The sequence below is a fragment of the Onychostoma macrolepis genome, chromosome 22, assembly GCF_012432095.1.
Source record: "Onychostoma macrolepis isolate SWU-2019 chromosome 22, ASM1243209v1, whole genome shotgun sequence".
NCBI lineage: Eukaryota > Metazoa > Chordata > Actinopteri > Cypriniformes > Cyprinidae > Onychostoma > Onychostoma macrolepis.
The window spans coordinates 18,812,545-18,832,004 of NC_081176.1; the positions used below are offsets into that span (position 1 = coordinate 18,812,545).

Below are 19,460 nucleotides of genomic sequence, written 5' to 3' on the forward strand. Positions count from 1 at the left end.
TCACATATTTTGTGTGTGTGTAGATACATATAAATAAATTCACTGCATTATTTTATTTGACGTGCAAATTTCTAAAATAAATAGTTTCATAATGAAGCATTTTAATAAGTAAATAAAAAAAGAATAAATTAAGTTAATGCAATTGGAAATCATATTGATTATCAATATATATTGCCCATATTTTTGTTATAGCTGATGAGATGTATATATCGATCTCTTATTTGACAAGTAAAAAAAAAGACCTCAAATAAGCACAAAACTAGCAGAAATAAGCTTTAACAATACTACAATTAGTACAATTAATCAAGTATAAAATTCTACAATTTCACTTATTGTAACTCTTAATTAATATATAATTATTATTATAAAGCAACACAAAAACATAAAAAAATAAAACAAACATCTATAAATGTTTTTCCATTCCTAAAAATGAACCATATAAAGGTGCTCGAAAGGCTTTGACTTCTGTTTTAGTGCAATGTCTCCCTCTATTGGTCAATCATGGTAATTGCATTAAAATGGTGCAATTTAATTGAATTAATATTTTCTTAAGGCATGCAAAACACATAGTTATTGAGCAAAAGAAAAAAGTTATTAAATGTCAATATTAAACTAAAACAAACTTTTGCAATATACTATCTCTCTCTCTCTTTTCTGGTTCTCCTTCAAACTATTCCTTAGGTCAAAACAGGATTGCGTGGCTTCCAGAATAAATCCCATAGATTACACTCCCAGCAACCGCTTTGAACGAAGAAGCTCTATGTTCTGAGAACAGATGTGCTCATATGTAAGGAGGAATTCCAGTCTAATGTTCAAACACAGTATACATACCGTCTTTCCCTTCTCTTTCTTCTACCTTTTTTTTTTTTTATTCTTACACAGACAACACATGCAACATATGCAAACCTTACTGTAAAAGTTTCACTACGACATAGTAGTCAGAGCAGAGGCTATATTTGAATGTGACTTAAGAACCTGCAAGCTTTATTAAGCTTCTGACGTCTCCCGAAGAGCAGTGGTGGATAAGCAGGTAAATGAATGAGGTGCCATGCCAGAGCAGGGGTAAAAACCTACAAAGACTTCAACTCTGGATGAAGAATTGGGACAACATGATTTACTTCACCCAGCCCAGTGAGGGTTGGGAGAAGAGCAACAGGGTGCGTCTGTCTCCACATCTCAAATCAACACATCTTCAATCTCACACCAGTCTTAGTTGAAGTTTCATACTCTTCTTTGGTATGAATCCAGCAAGAGCTTAAATATTGTATCAAAGCATCTGTAGGAGAAGCTAAGCTGCTTCAGACAAACTGGGAAGATCTGTATCTAAATAGCCTAAATGTTTGTTTTGACAAATGTTTAATTTGGAAAACATTGAACCTAAATTTTTCATATCATATTAAAAACTTAATATATTAAACATTAAATATAATTAATTGTAGATATATAAAATAGTAAATTAAATAAATAAATAAAAATGAAAATAATTGTAAAATGAATAAATAATATTACATCAAAATAAGATTAAATAATAATATAACACAGAATGAAAATGAGGATGTGAGGATAGATGTACAGTCTTAAGTTAATTGACACCGGGTAAAAAATATGGCCTATGTGAAGGATGATGCTGTAAATTTTAAATAATAATAAATAAATAGAAAATCTAAAAATAAATAATAAATAAATATATAATTTAAATGTAGCAATATAAAGTTATTATATTATATAATAATATTTTAAATTATCACACTGATATATAATATTCATGTCATAAATGAACAAACATTAAAACATTAAAACTGGGTTGCAGAGACATACCGGATACATAATTATCTAAATAAATACCATCTGCTCTAACAAATGGTTCATTTGGAAATATTAAATATATTTTAAATATGATAAAAACATGCAAATTAAACTAAATTCTAAAATTAATAAATATATAATGGAAATATTTTATAATATCAGATAATAACTGATATTAATCAGGATGAGATGTTGTGAAGGACAGATGCAGTTGAAGTTCTTTGCCCCCGAGGTACAAAATATGAACTATATGAATATGGACTTTGCAGTTGAAGTCAAAAGTTTACATACACCTTGTAGAATCTGCAAAATGTTAATTATTTTACCAAAATAAGAGGGACCATGCAAAATGCATGTTATTGTTTATTTGGTACTGACTTTACATATAGTCCACAAGAGAAAATAATAATTGAATTTATAAAAATGACCCCGTTCAAAAGTTTACATCCCCTTGATTCTTAATACTGTGTTGTTACCTGAATGATCCACAGCTGTGTTTTTTTGTTTAGTGACAAGTCCCTTGTTTGTCCTGAACAGTTAAACTTCCTGCTGTTCTTCAGAAAAATCCTTCAGGTCCCACAAACTGTTTGGTTTTCCAGCATTTTTGAACCCTTTTCAACAGCGACTGTATGATTTTGAGATTCATCTTTTCTCACTGAGGACAACTGAGGGACTCATATACAACTATTACAGAAGGTTCAAACGCTCTCTGATGCTCCAGAAGGAAAAACAATGCAATATTCAGGGGTGAAAACTTTTGAACAGAATGAAGGTGTGTACATTTTTCTTATTTTGCCTAAATATCATATTTTTCTTTTCGTTTAGTACTGACCTTCAGAAGCTACAGAAGACACTTGCATGTTTCCCAAAAGACAAAACAAATTAAATTTACCCTGATCTTCAATTCAAAAGTTTCCACCCCCCTTAATGCACGGTTTTTCCTTCTGGAGCATCAGAGAGCGTTTGAACCTTCTGTAATAGTTGCATATGAGTCCCTCAGTTGTCCTCAGTGAGAAAAGATGAATCTCAAAATCATACAGTCGCTGTTGAAAAGGGTTCAAAAATGCTGGAAAACCAAACAGTTTGTGGGACCTGAAGGATTTTTCTGAAGAACAGCAGGAAGTTTAACTGTTCAGAACAAACAAGGGACTCATGAACAACTATCACAAAACAAAAAAACACAGCTGTGGATCATTCAGGTAACAACACAGTATTAAGAATCAAGGGGATGTAAATTTTTGAACGGGGTCATTTTTATAAATTCAATTATTATTTTCTCCTGTGGACTATAAGTAAACATCTTTTTTTGTGAACTATCTTATTGAGGTCAGTACTAAACAATAACTACATTGTCAGTAATAAACAATAACATGCATTTTGTATGATCCCTCTTATTTTGGTAAAATAATTAACATTTTGCAGATTCTGCAAGGTGTATGTAAACTTTTGACTTCAACTGTTTACATACAAATATGTAACTGTTTAATATACAATATGTAAATGAATTAATATTATATCATTTAAGAAATGAGTCTGTAATAGGCAGATGTATAGTCCCTTCAACATGTCGTACTGCATGTCATTTTGTTTTTTTGTCTACTGGAAGCATGTCTTTAGTGTTTCAACAGCTTTATGACTGACAGCAAGATTCAAAACGTAGACTATAAGAAACAGGATTCATGACACACAACCTGCTAAAACGAAACGTGAGTTTCACTGTATACGGCAGGAGCAAAGTGTGACGGCACAACAACACGAAGATTTAAACTCAAGGGAGCGAAGGTGACGGGCCAGGCAGACCACACAGAACTTGGACAAATTAAAGAGGAATTCCAAAGGAAGTGTTTAGTTTTCAGCTTCACTTTCAATAAAGCTGACGCACCGCGTGTGCGTTTGATTGCTCCCTCCACCCGTTCCCTGTACACGCATACGGTCCATCTCTTGCTCTGTCTGCTACCTGAGCCCTCTCCGTATCTAATTTTCTTCATTGCAGCATTAAATGGATGTGCCCTCTCGAAGGAGTGGGTCAGCACTTATTTCCGCACAAGTTAATGAAAAGCACATGGCTCGGGTCCTGTTTTAGTAAACCTCCTCCTCCCTCTGGTTCATCCATCTCTTGCCAAACTTACTCCTGCTCTCGATGGCTGATGAACCGAGCTCAACCCTGAAGGCAGCAGACTAAAGAAAACACAAAACCGCCTGAATCCAGGGGCCGAAGCCAAGTGAAAGAATATATATCACTGCCCGTCTGCATCGCTGTCAGTCCCTGCTAAGACAGCATTACCCCCCTAATAAACGGAGACCAAATGGAAAAAAACGCAACACCAAATATGGCATCTATAGTCGCATTTTAAGGTGCAGCCACATTTACTGTTGCTGTGTGAAATCTCAAAGGCAAATTTCCAACACTTCAATAGGAATCTGCGCAATTGGAAGTTTTGTCATGGTACTCTCGTGAACGCGAGTCGAAGTCGAAATTGTTGAATAAAGTCATTATTTTTGTTTTCTTTGCTCAGAAAAAGTATTCTCGTAGCTTCATAAAATTACGGTTGAACTACTGATGTCACTTGGACTATTTTAATGATGTCCTTACTACCTTTCTGGGCCTCCGTTGCTGTCTATGCAGGGTCAGAAAGCTCTCGGATTTCATCAAAAATATATTTGTGTTCTGAAGATGAATGAAGGTCTTACAGGTTTGGAATGACATGAGGGTGAGTAATTAATGATAAAGTTTTCTTTAAGTGAAGATTACAATGGAAGAAAACACAACCCCAAATATGCCATCTATAGTCCCATTTTAATGTGCAATCACATTTACTGTTGCTCTGTGAAATTTCACAGGCTTGAAAAATGAAATTTTCATTAGTAATTGAAAATGTTAAGCACAAAAGTGTTAAGGTTTCCGATGCAGATTTGGTCAAGTAAATTCGCAGCACTGACCAACAAAAAGTTGCTTGGTTTGTAAGGGACTTCTGTGTGAGCTGTGCTTTATGCATTGCTACAAAACTGACAATTAAAAATGGGTGTTTTTTCCTGTGAAATTTCACCTATAATTCATTAACCTGACCACACCTTTAGAGTTAAAATGTTAGTTTAACTCCTGAATGTGCATTTGCTCTATCAGCCCTAAAAACTGTTTTGTTGTGCAAATTGTAAGCTAAAATAGCTCATTTTATGACACCATTGTTGACAAAACATACTCCTGATTTGAACGTAATCTTGACTGACAATGCTGGACTTGTGCGACTAAAAACATCAGTCACCTGACGACCCGACTTGTCTCAAAAGGTACTTTGATTACCTCCAATGATCTACTAATATTGTAAATCAAAGCGAAGAGGACATTAAAATGAGTCCTAGTCCCAGCTGGCACTGAATCCGTCTCCAGCGAGAGCAGGCATGTATGCGGGCAGGCAAAAGAGGCCAAGTGTATTGCTAGAGGAGCTATGACAGGGCCAGGGAACCGGTGAAGGATGTGGCACATCTGACTACAGCTCCAGCACCATCTGTCAGCCTGGCAAAATCACTCATAAGCAGGTTACAGCTACGGCCTCCTGCAAGCCCTCGCTGCCTCTTATCTACACGCTAAGTGACCCGGCAGAGGGCAGAGTGGGTATGGAAGGACATGCATGAATCATGATGCACGGTATTGCGGAGACCACCTTCAGATGCAAGGGGCTAGAAGACCTCACCATCATAAGGAGGGGACATTAAAGGGTAAAAGATAAAAAAACAGCATTTCTGGTAATCTGTTCTTTTCTGCATGGTACAACTTTACACAAAATCTGTGTAAATTAAATATAAAGTAAATCTGAAAAAAAAACTATTAAAAATAAATAAAATTTTATCAATACAATAAGTATTAAAAGTGTAACAGATGACGTTCCAGCAGCGGTGCAAGCGTGAATTTAAAAAAGAAAAAGAGTGTGTTTGGGTTGAGTTAGTTTGTATGTGTGTTGGTTGATATTGGGACAGCTGGAGCCAATGGGCCATGGGAATACACTCATCATGAATATTCAGGCCCAGCCTCTGGAAGAAACAGCCGCCAGAGTGATGTCACATGTTCTAACAGTTGTGCAGAGGCCACTTTCTGGGTCTGCTGGAGGACTGCATATCAAAAAGAGAGGGAAATGACGGAGATAATACTTGCAGTGTTCATCTTTGTCATTTTTTTCTATGTATTTTTCTGAAACTGATCAAAAGGCATTGCCCCACCTAGCTTTAACTTGTAGGTTAAACTGAGAAAATATTAATATACTGTATATTTGGCAAAAGCTATGTGAATCATCATTTGAAACCACACATCCTAAAATTAAACAATGCATCAGGATAGAGTTAACTTCCTTTTCCTTCAATAATCTTTTCCACGCATCTCTATCATGTTCGGGGAATGTTGTGCTGCGAGCCCTGAAGCAAGTTCCCAAACACTGTTTCAGGGTTAAATAAAGTTCCAAAAACAACTTTTCCCTTAAATATTACAACTGTACCGTTCACTCACATTACCGATGGGAATAAAGACAAATCCTCATTTGGCTGACCAGATGTTCCAGCAGCCAGCAACAACTGTCTGCGAAACCTGCCGTTCCTCAAGAGATGCACAAAGATCACAGATGCATCATCTGTTCTCAACAACAGGAAAACAATAGCATATTTTTAAATACTCAGAATCAGCTTTCATCTAAAGCGAAGAATTAAAATAGCATCCGGTGGTATCGGTTTAACGACAATATAAACATAAAAGCTTAACTACAAATTAGTAGTTTCCTTTATGTGAAAATAACAACATATTTTTTTGCCGCATGTAAAACAAACAAAAAAAAAAAAATATATATATATATATAGAAAAACATCAGGTTGTGTTTATTCGTACAGTGAATTCAGCGCAATTTTATTTTCCAGTTTTCTTCATGGTGTCCGAGTCATCAACACAATGCAAGCCAAATCTGTTTCGGGAACTTTTGTATCATGGAAGAGATGTAGAGCACAAAAGCAGATGGGATAGATTAATTATCCAATGTATGTTTAAGAAGAAAGGTATTTATTTGCGTGAGTGGCCAAGGGGCTGGAATTAAAAGACCGAAAAAGAAATAAGGGACAGGCCAGCCTTTTTTTGGGAGGGATCTCGATGAAACCGGCGTTTTCACAAGCTAGGAGCTATCAAGTTGCAACTTAAAGTGGTTTCAGGGAAATCATAAATAAATAAGAATAAAATAGGCAATCTGGAGCAGAGGAGAACTCTTTGTTTACTGGCTGCTCAGGGGACCTGAAACGGACCCTCCGAATAAATAAATACAACCGCTACAGGAAGTTCAGCTGCTTCCCCTCAGGTCCAGTTTAGTTTTATTAGCTACAGTCCTGTAAAGATACTAAACACTGACTGGCTCCCCTCCTTTCTCTCTCAGTCCTGCACGTGTACTTGCCCCACCGCATGCTCCAATACACCGTTACCCCGCTCAATGCAAGCCTGTAGGAATCATAAACATCCTCTCTCTGAGGAGATCTTCCAGACATACTTTCTCCAGGTGCACCTCAGCCAACATCCAACTAATCAGTACTGGAGCACTGCAGAAGTGTTATTACCTTCCAAAAAAGACCTTAAAGGAATAGTTCACCCAAAACTTACAATTCTGTCATCGTTTACTCACACTCACATCAGTCCAAACCAGAAAAGGTGAAGTGAACTAGAACTAGACCAAGCCCCCAAAAAAAGAGGGAAAAATAAAAGTGTTATAATGGCGTTAAAAGGTTTTACCTATACCACTTATTCTATTAATACAATGTTCAATAATATGTCTCCGTGTCCCTTGAATGCGGAAACAGGGAGAGGAACAAGAGGAGGACAGGTGTGTCAGTGCACCGGTGCCTTTTGAAGGAGGGCACTGGGTGAACAGCTTGCTCTCAGCAGGGGTCCTACAGAAGGAGCAGGTGAAAAGCTATCCCCCTGCACCTCTTTTACAGTGTCTACCTGACACCACATTGAGCGAGGGGGAGAGGAGAAGAGAAAATCAGCCGATGGAGTCGTGAGCGAAGACGCCATCTGGCAAAGGTTTCGGTGGCAAAATGCGAGAGAAGCCATGCCACGGAAAGGTCAGGTAATAATGATGCCACTATCCTAAAGGATAAGGGGCTTAGACATACATATGTATGACGGTTAAACTTGAGAAAGTAGAAAAAAGACAAACAATATCCTCTCCGGAAGTTTTAGGAAACTGAAAATTAACTATTGTTCTCATATGTACAGTGGGCAGAGTTCATTTATGCACCAGTAGGGGGTACCAAATGCCACAGCATGAAACATTCATATTTACAGACGACAAGGCCCTGACCAACCTGACACACAAATTAGCTCTGGCCAGAGCGAGCAACTGCTCAACCAGAGATCTCCAGCTGGACTGGACGCAGGTCCAGACTGTCATTTACAGGCCCACTAAGCTTCACTGGCTCTCACGTTTCATTGCTCTATTATTTAACAAACCTTTCCATTCTTCTCAAACGTTTCTCCGTATGTTAACGCAAGTCACAGTAACGCTGAGTTTGGATGTTGGTTGAAAACGTCTGAACAGAGAGGCCCGTTTGCCTCCCACCCCCCACTCTCTGTTGGGACACCTAATCTGGTTCATTAATGCTCCCAGTCGACCATCAGGGCCAGTCTCCCACAGATAGCTCAGATTTCAGCCGCTCGACAGTGGAGCACCTGTGCCATCACCTGCTCTGCACACATTTAGTGCCGTTTTACCAGTATGTAAAGAAGTTACTACTTAAAAGGTATTTCACCCTCTTATTGTGGGACAAAAAGGACATGCAAAAAAAACATGCAACTGAAATTGTTTTCAAATTTTTAAAAAAGGTTGCAGACGAACTTTAGTTTCGATCCCCGGTTTCAAAGGGGCCCAGAAAGTGATCGCAATTTCGACTGAACGATCACACTAGGAGGCGAGGGTTGAATTTTTTGTACCAGGCCCAAGATTTGCTAACTGTGTCCCTGGGATCAGTGTTGCCACAAACTGGAACTTTTGTCCCAGGCCCCCATTTGAGGGGGGCCCAGAAAGCGATCCCGCATTTAACCGAGTGATCGCACCGGTAGGCCTGTGATGAAGGTTTTGTAGCAAACACAAGAATTGCTAACTGCGGCCCTGGCTATATAGATAGATAGAATATTCAGAGTCAACGAGTACGAGAGCAAAAGAAGAGGATCTTTGTCAGGGGAAGCACATTTAGACACGGGAAGATGGAAACAATTAGAGTTAAATGGGACCTGAGTGTGCCAGCGGATGGCTTGGATTTGCAGTAAGGAGGATTCCGGCTGGGCGAACTGATTGCAAGAGGATGTCTCCACTTAGGAAGGCAACGCCCTCACCTTCTCCCGACCACACCGCAATATTAAGGCTCTGGGATAGAGGGTCTGGCTGCCACCCAAGAGCCGGATCGCTGATGGGTCTACACTGCTGCTTTACCCATTCAACTTCTTACATGTTTTTTTTTTATTTTTTAAGAAGGATCCACTAAATTCTGCAAGTGTTCATTTGCAGAAACTTTGTTAGTAAGTGTGCCAGTTAAAGAAAAGGAGGTAATCTGTGTGGCCCAATTTTTGGAGTCCACCGTTTATTATTATAAAGCAGACATGAAAGACTTATACACTTGGCAAGCTCAAACTCTGTGTGAATGTGCACAAAATGATACCTCGGAAGGTCCAACCAGGTCCAGTCCAAATGCTGCACTTATGAGTGCCATAACTTCAGCATATTCCAGCTCTCGCCCCTGTGCCCTCCAGCATGGCCCTTGCCAGACAGCAGGAGGACAGCCGGCCCCTCGCTGGCTTGTCCCTGCCAGCATCCCTGGGCCGCAGAGGGGGCGACAGAGTTCCTGGATGCATCAGGGCTACAGATGTGCTGCCAGCTTTGCCAGGGGTCACCTTGGAGAGGCCCGTGGCAGCTTGTCCCCTGGCTCCAGCTGGCTCCCACTTTAATCTGCCCAGAGAGGGGGAGAGCAAGACATCCAGGCAGGAATACAGCATCTCATACAGGACAACCCATGCGGATACCGCTTTAGGTCTATCCCCTGTTTGTTTAGCACTTAAATGCAAAATGGAGTAAACCTAAATGAGACTCTTGCATCCTTGAGGAGGGATGCTGGCCTCCAGAGATGCCCCCACCAGCTGTTAAGCCTCCCCAGAGTCATGGGGTCAGCAGCACCCCCTGTTGGCAGCATGTGTAACATGGCGACAGGCTCAGGGGGGTCATGGGGTGCCCTGCACCGGGCAGACATAAGTAATGGGGCCTCCCTGCTAGGAAGGCACAGCTCTGAATCAATTTAATTAGATGGGCGGAGCGGGATGAGTAGAATAAAACACACCAGGGTTCAGTTTTTCACACGCAGACCGATATCATGATTGCTATATTTATTTTTACCTGAAATTCAACCCCAGAATGTTTAATTAATTACATAGCATTTAAAAAAATTACATAAATAAAAATAAATATATATATATATATATATATATATATATATATATATATATATATATATATATAATTACCTAGGAAAAATACAAATAAATAAATATAAAAAGATGAAGGGGATGTCTTTGTAACTTTGCAACCTCTAATTCATTCCACCCTTGAAAATTTCAGGTGGGCAGTGGTTGAACAGGTAGACTGTCCGCAAGTGACACATCTCTGACCTTATGAAAGTAGGCCAGTTCTCTCATTATCTGGCAACAAACGACGTTTCACAGAGGTGATTGCAGTAGTGGTCTTATCATATTTAATCTCCTGATTTCAGTGACATCTGTCCATACTGTCTCTCTCTCACACACAGACACACACTCTGTCCTCTGTATGTCCTGTCTCCATCAGCATCGTCACCCAACACTCATATCTGATCATTTCCTGGTCAGTAATCTCGACTAATCCAGTCAGACACTTTTAATGAATTAAGTGGCAATCTAGATTTTATTTTCAGTAATCATCCACTCATCTGATTGATTGTAAAATCAGACTTTACATCAGATAGATGAGTTTTAAATTCCTATAAAACTCTTCTAACATGTCCTAATTAAACTAGGACACATATGAGACAATAAACTACTAAAAAGAGAAGAAAAAACAAAAAAACAAATGCAGTTTTAGGCTGAATTTTGTGCATGAGCAGAGTCTAAGGCCAAAATGCTGGGAAAAAGCCCTTGCGTGTCACTTTCTGCCACAGCTTTAGGCCTTTACAATCAGAGGAAATGACCAATTCTGTATGAGGACACCAGTATGGCACAATCAAAGCATTATGTGACCACACAGACAGTGAGATGTGAAGACTGAACTCATTGTGCCAAAATGAGAAATGGAAATTTGTATTTATATATTTGGACACTGGATATTATTGCTTTCCATATTTCTTAATAACATTGATTAAATAAGTGCTGGCACTGCTTTGTTTAATTTTATATCATAATATTATTATATTTGTATACTATTTTATATTTATAAATTATATTTATAATTTATAAATATAAATATATTATATTTATATATAAAAATCTTTTTCAACTACATGCATTTAGCAAAAGAATTCAAAAAAAGATTTTCATTTTAATTTAACTAAATTAAATGTAATTAATTTAAAATTAAATAAAAATGCATATTAAAATAAAACACCAGATGTACTGCTTAACATGTAGACAATGTATTATAATTTTGCATTTATATTATGCTTACATTATGTAATTGCATGAATGTCATTGCATTATATAAAAACATCAAAACAAAGAGTATTTATTGAAAATAAGATTAATAAATTAAAATTAAAATGTACAGACGCTTTAAGCAAAACATTTCCAAAAAGAATTTAATCCAAAAATAAATAATTAAAATAAAACACCAGATGTACGGTTTAAATTTATAACAAATGAATGTGACACTTTGCAGTTGTCAAATATTTGTGGAACATGTCCATATTTTTTTCATACATCAACTATTGTAACATTGAAATGAGAATTTTTATTTTATTTTATTTTTTACAAATACCACTTGAAATGATCAAATGCAGTGCAATTAATTTATTTTCAAGTGTCCAAATACTTTTCAGCATGATTGCCAGTGTGATAAATGGCAGGTACATGTTGACTTACTTAAATTTTAAGACTTTCTAGTCCTGCAAGTAAGCGTCACACACTGCGGCTTACACAGCGGAAGGTGTGGTTCAGCAGCAAAGCAGCTACACTCATAAATCAAATAACTGAATGTTTGGAGATCACTTTGTCAGATATTTTGGAGCAGGTGAGTGGGGTGGTGCTGTTGGAGACTAGAAAGGATAATAGCTCTGGCCATGATCCAGTGATACCAGTGAAGCCCCGCACCCACAAATATTACCCATGTTCCCCCCTTCAATTGGCGACTTACACCTTTTTTTGGCAGCAAAACGGTGGGTGGCTGGAGACCAAGAGAAAGGCTATGGAGAAAAAAAAAAAAACAGTTCTCACCCCCCCTAACACACACACGTACACACAGATACAGACGCAAAAATACCCCTCCAAATACCAGATGGTGTTTTTGGAATCTGTTTCCTTTTTTTCATGACCAAAAAAAAAAAAAAGACAACTCCCAAGAAACACGCATTCTGCATACTTGGGTACAGATCCATACAACCACCGTTGCGTTCACGGAAAGACGAGTATCAAGTGAGACATGACAGCGAAAACTTTATAAACAAACTGATGATTGCGGCTTGGCGAACACAAAAACAGACGAGCAGAAAAAAAGTGCGTCGAACTGCAAAGATGAGAGTGTTTGGTTGAGGCCATAATTGGTAGATGAATGGCTGAGTGCCATGGCACGATCCATACCTGGTTTAGAAACTCCTCAAAAAGAAATCCTGAAGAGCTGATATCAGCCTTTCTACACCATTGCATCAAGCCTGTAAAGAGTATGGAAGTATATAGAAAAAGTACCGACAGGGAGATCTGCACTGAAAAAAATGTCACCGGATATCATTACATCATGAATAATTGGTTATAAATAAAATAAATCCAAACAGTTGTTGGTCTCTAAAAGTGGACACACCAGTATGAACTATTTCTACTGGATTATAGCCGAAAGATGGATCTCTCTCATAAACTCTTGAAAAATGAAGCTTCCAAAAGGGTTTTTTAATAGCCATACCAGAAGAACCATTATTGTTTCCTCAAAGAACCTTTCAGTGAATTGTTCTCAAACAAACCATTTTTGGTTCTCCGAACTTTTTACTGAACCATTCTTGATTCCCAAAAGAACCTTTCACTAATCAGTTCTTAAAATAACTATTTTTGATTTGCCAGAGAACCTTTCACTGAACAGTTCTTAAAATAACCATTTTTGGTTCCTCAAAGAACTCTTCAGCAAACTGTTTTTAAAAGAACCATTTTTTCTTAGTTTGAAGAAGATTTAAAAATCTAAAGAACCTTTCTCCATGTCTTTTTGTGAAATGTAAAGATTCCATTGATAGTACAGGTTCTTCATGGAACCTTAGATACCAATAAAGAAAATGTATTTTTAAGAGTGAAAAGAAGCATCTGAAGGGAGCATCTTCACTCTTATTGTCCCAAACAAGACAAGAAGAAGGCACCAGACTGGCCCAAAGACCCAGCTGTCTTGGCCAGTAGCCACGGATCTCCAGGGAGCGAATGAGAGGGGCAGATAGAGAGCGAGAGAGTACGAGAAAAGTGAGGGACTTGGGCGAAAGAGGGACAGAGACGGGGAGGGGGGCTGCCCTGCCGAGAGTGGCGTTCCACACAGAGCCATGCCAGGAATAGAAAGGGGTCCTTTTTCTCACATAGCGACCCCTAACCCCCACTAGACAGCAGGGATTTCACACGCATCTCTTCCACACAATTGATCCTTTCATTCCACAGCATAGACACACAGAGACAGGCTTAGATCGAAAAGAGGGGGAGGTAGGGAAGGTATAAGTGAGACAACGGGACGAATCGTCTCACAAACAGCTTTGATAGCATCAGGTCAAATATAGACGAACGCAGACACTTTGCATGTACGGGGAGGACTATTTTGTGGCAGTCGGGCCAAATTGTCCTTAGAGCTCGCTCTACATGCTTAGAAAAGGCTATTTGGCCTTGGCAAGGGTATAGGTGTCACATAGCAGTGACAACCCGGCCACTGGGAACAGCCATCAACCTGTCCAAGTCGCTATAATGGAGAAATGTAGCACATTATACATTTAATATGCATAATGTGTATAATGTGTTACAGAGCAAGACGTTAAAGGAATGTAGCTTAAACAACTATATATATATATATATATATATATATATATATATATACACACACACACACACAGAGAGAGACATAACATGCATAAAATATTTATATATACAAACACACACAAATATGCAAATTTTATATATACAAACACACACAAATATATATATATATTAGTGCTGTCAAACGATTAATCGCGATCACTTTCATGTATATACTTAAGAAAAATGTTATGTTTATATATTAAATATACTTATATATATATGAATATAAATGTATATACATGTAAATATTTTCAAAATATATAGTGTATGTGTGTGTATTTATATATACATAATAAATATACACAGTACACATACATATATTATGTAAATAAAAACTTTTATTTTGGATGCGATTAATCGCGATTAATCGTTTGACAGCACTAATATGTATTTGTGACCCTGGACGACAAAACCAGTCTTAAGTGTCAATTTTTCGAAATTGAGATTTATACATATTCTGAAAGCTGAATAAATAGCTTTCCATTGATGTATGGTTTGTTGGGATCAAACAATATTTGGCTGAGATATAACTATTTGAAAATCTGGAATCTGAGGGTGCAAAAAAACCTAAATATTGAGAAAATCGCCTTTAAAGTTGTCCAAATGAAGTTCTTAGCAATGCATATTACTAATCAAAAATTAAGTTTTGATACATTTACGGTAAGAAATTTACAAAATATCTTCATGGAATATGATTTTTGGCATAAAAGAAAAATTGATCATTTTGACCCATACAATGTATTTTTGGCTATTGCTACAAATATACCCTAGCGACTTAAGACTGGTTTTGTGGTCCAGGGTCACACACACATATATATATATATATATATATATATATATATATATATATATATATATATATACATATATAAGGGTACAATTAAATCCGCTTCCAAGAATAGTCATTGATGTAATTTCTTCAAAAACTTTCATGAGAAAGTACGTCGCTCTGAAAAACAACAACAGTGAGAATCCAACATGAAGCACCTATTTTTGAAAAACACTGCAAAACTGTCCAGCATATTTGATAAGACACAAAGGCTTCTCAGTTAATATCTTGAACTGACTCCAAATTCAGCTTCCTTTACTTCCTCTGTTGTTTTCTTTTTCCTTTTTCCTTTTTTTTTTTTGACACAGAGCCACGTCCAAATCTGATCCTCGTTTCTTCGCATCTCTTGATGGAACGCCAACAAAACAATCGCGTGCCAAGTGCGAGCTTCAGAGAATGCTAAAATTCACCTGTCAATATTCTCAGAGCCCATCACTGCATTAATTTATTCGAACATGCATTTCACAGCTTCTGGCAGTTTTAATATGGGGAGGGGACGGTGGAGATATATATACATAAATATAATCAGAAGATAAAAACAAGTAACAAAATGAGCTCTTGGAACTGGGCATCAAACACTAGGCTCATGAAGCAGATATACATCACATTACAAAAGAGGCAAAGACACCCTCGGGCACATTTTCTACAAAAGACATTAAACATATGAACGGATATTAGAGACTTTGCTTAAGTCAAGCAGAATGTCTCTAAAAGTTAGAAACGACTTCATAACGCAAGTAAAAAAAAATAAAAGTTTATATATACGTGTGTGTGTATGTGTGTATATATATATATATATATATATATATATATATAGTTCTAAATTGCTCTTTTAAAGGTGCTGCTCTGTCACCCATTGACAAATTAATTCCGACTCCATCAGGTGGGTGGTGAGTCATTCAGGGCTGGTAACGCGGAGCACATTAACAGATTGAGAGTCACTGTACGCTCAGTGTGTGCCCTGAGCACTAGCCCAGCTCTGGAGGTCTGAGTGAGTGGGATAGAGAAGCTGCTCCCTCGCTTCAGGGCTCGGCCTGGAAGTCCCAGAGCAGAGACACCGAGAGAGCATGCGGTGCTCAGGAAGTTCAAGCAGACAATTTTAATCCTCCAATTTCCTCCACTCTAATCATTTCTCCGTAGTCCATGGTGGAGGCCAAATTAGAAACATCTTCCACTCCGACGTGACACACACTACCCAGACAACAGGCGGCAAAAATGGGACATTGTGTAAAACAAAATGTCACAATAGATTTGTCATGTGGTCTTTGCGCTTGTTGCATCATAAAGTGTGTGTAATAATAAAACCCAACCTAAAAGTAGAACTACTTTTATAACAAAAGTCCTAATAAAACTCCAGTTGTGAGTTGTTTTAATAAACTACAGGACATTTTGCTTATTTCACTGCATGGTGGTTAATCATTATAAAACGTAAGAACGTTTCTATTACTACATATAAATATATACACAATTAAACTGTGCTAGCAGAGTGTGTTCAATGATTTATCAGTATTTGATTTATTAATAAATAAATGAAGGGCGCAAGCAATCAAACATAATTTCTCATCTCTATAAAAAGTTCTAATAATCTGAATCCAATAAAAGAAATAATCGCAAAATCATGAATAATTCATTTTCCATTACATACGCTCAAGGTCGCCTTAAGACTTTAATTAACACGCTGGACGCAATTATATCACGTTATAATTATAAGGTTCTCCTCAAAAGTTAAACGTATTTAAACGGCACGTGTGAAGAGAATTAACACGGAGGATGGTGTTTTTGTCTCTCTTTTAACCTAATTTGATCGGTGACGTTAACGCTGCGGGCGGTGTACACCAGTGGACCCTGACAGCAGCGATCATATAATGATTTTATGCCCTCAACCTATTCCCTTCGACTCTCGCCCTCAAATTTTGTGCCTCTCGGGGGTGTCTGCTCACTGACAAGCGGATTAGAGAAGTGCCAATTGTACAGAGGGTAAAATCCCATTAGCCCCTCAGGTGGTAAGGGATCCCATCATTGCAGCATTAGCGCACTAGTGAGTGGACATCACTCCCGATCTGGTCTGCCCCAAAAGTGAAAGCACCTCAGGAGTACAAATGGTGTTAATTGCAGCAGGTAATGTAAAACAACATCTACATGCAATTAAATAAGCTTTATAATGGATATGGATGATTACTTTCTTATTTTTCTTTGAGGATGTCAGTCTTGCTACTTTTAAATTATCCTAATTTTACGAGTAACTGCCACTGAAAAACAAAACATGATCTGACAACAGCAAAGAACTGAAAGATTACACTACGCACAGTTATAAAGCTATGTGAACTTGGGATTTTAATAAAAGCTCACATTTTAGAATAAAAGTAAACAGCGGCATATTTGTTGTTTGGATGTTTCAGGCATTGAAAAAGCAGGAATGGGCAAAGAAAAGGTTGGCTGAGTTTCTACAATTCACTTTGAAATAAAAAAAAAAGACCTTACAGAAGCTACCATAGAGAGAATAATACTGTAATAATACTAGAATAATATTGTTTGTTCACTTCCTTTTTTATATAATACCTTTATAATTCAAAATATATAAAACCACCATGTAATCTAAGGACAAAATTAATTCCCAAACCAAGCATTTATTTTATCAAATTAAAATCAGATCAGCAGGAGATTTTTATGCACAGAAAAAACAGGGTAAGTGGGGGAAAAAACACTAATGTTAAGTTCTATGTTATACCATTTAATTTTGTTTTTTTTGCACAAATTTGTTACATTCAAAACTTTTGATCTATGTGTTGAAATATAATGCACAGAGTACAAATGCATGCAAAATCTTCTGATCCAAACATGGCCACATGTTGCATTACAAAAAGCATTTGTACTATAACTAACTATAACTCTAACCTATATTTCAAATATTAAAATTACATTTCAAGCAAAACCATAATTATATTTACATTTAAAATATGATTTCTGAATTTCAAATCATATTAAATCATTTTATCTAAAGAGAGACAAAAATGCTAATATTCTAATATACTTAAATATTAGCATTAAGGTTTTAAAAGACTAGTATATTGAGATTTCACAGTAACAAATTAATTTTAAAATGTTAAGTTAGAAAACATCAGCACAACAGGAGTGGGTTAAAAAATCATGCATCTATTTTCTCCGTTATCTTTGCAATCCAAATGAATAAGATATTACAGAAAGTGCAATTTACGATCAACATTTAAAAAAATAAATATATAAAATAAACACAAAATGGAACTACTAACAACAATCTAAATTTCAAAAAATTCCAAAATTAGAATGAATTTAAATCGAATTAAATAAAAACTTAAAGGGAAAAAAAGTCCCCAAGCTCACATTCCCACAGTGTGTATTGCAGAGAAGAATTCATACACATTACCACCCTCAACTTCACAGAAAATGCACCGATCCCATTAAGCCCTTCACACAGACACCAGAATCTAACATTTCTCTTCCTCTAATCTTGGCGCTCAAGTAGTTTCCCATAAAGCCGGTAAAAAAAAGACTCCAGTTTCTCTCTCACCAACTTTCCACAGCAGTGTCACACAGAGAGACAAGCTTGTGTGACCCGGGTTAGAGGGGAAAAGTGGAAGGGGGGAGACACAATCCGACATCTAAAGTTTATGCTCCCCTAACTGGGAAAATAATAAGTTACTGTCCCAGAACGACACAACTACCTTGTATTTAAGGAGTGTGTGCAACAACAACAACAACAACAAAAAGTTCTTTCGGACACCATGCAGCTTTGTTAAAAAAAAATCGCAATTATAATAATGAAGGCAATAATGCTGTTTAAGTTCAAGCCGGGCTAATGAATCAATGCCTAATGAACCCAGGACGCTCTGGAAAGCCTTTCATGTACCCGGCTCATTTGTAACTGCCGGCCACAATAGACTATTGTGAATCCCTACCCCTCCTCATCTCGCTGCGATCTACAAACCGGTCTTTTTTCCCCTCTCCCACTTTCACCTCTCCTCATTTCTAGTGGAGCGACAGTTATGTCAAAGGTTGTCTGGCCTCACTGACCACAACAAGCAAGTTAATCTGCCCGGCACAGAGTCCGTCTTGTCCCAGAACACTTTGTGGAGTTTTTTTTTCTTCTTCTCCTCTCCATGCTTTAATTGCAGCGACGGAGTGTCATAGCCGAGGAGCGGAGCACCGAGCGACCGCGCGTGGACCACAAAACCTCAGTGTAAACAAGGGATTAAAAGAATCGATGCGAAGAATCTATCCTGTTTTTCCTTCTTTGGACTCCTGCGCAAAACTTTGGAAGACTTTGCGAAGAGAAGCACACACACATATGGGACATTTCGTTTACGGATACGGACTGACAGCAGAAAAGTAATGAATGAATGAGAAATGCGTAAAGTGACAAAAGAGCTTTTGTTTCCACGTGGATGTTTTTAAAGAAAAAAAAAAAAGTTAATTGTTCTTTGACATCTTGGACAATAAAAGAGGAGTACATTAAAGAGCAAACAAAGAAGACAACTGTGACAGGACCCACAGAGGAGCTAT

The 19,460-nt window shown here is 37.5% G+C and overlaps 1 protein-coding gene across 6 annotated transcripts in view; it reads right to left on the bottom strand.

The window, feature by feature from the left end:
* nfia (nuclear factor I/A) overlaps positions 1 to 19,460 on the bottom strand; it is a 191,692-nt gene that overhangs the window by 169,778 nt on the left and 2,454 nt on the right. The window lies entirely within an intron of this gene.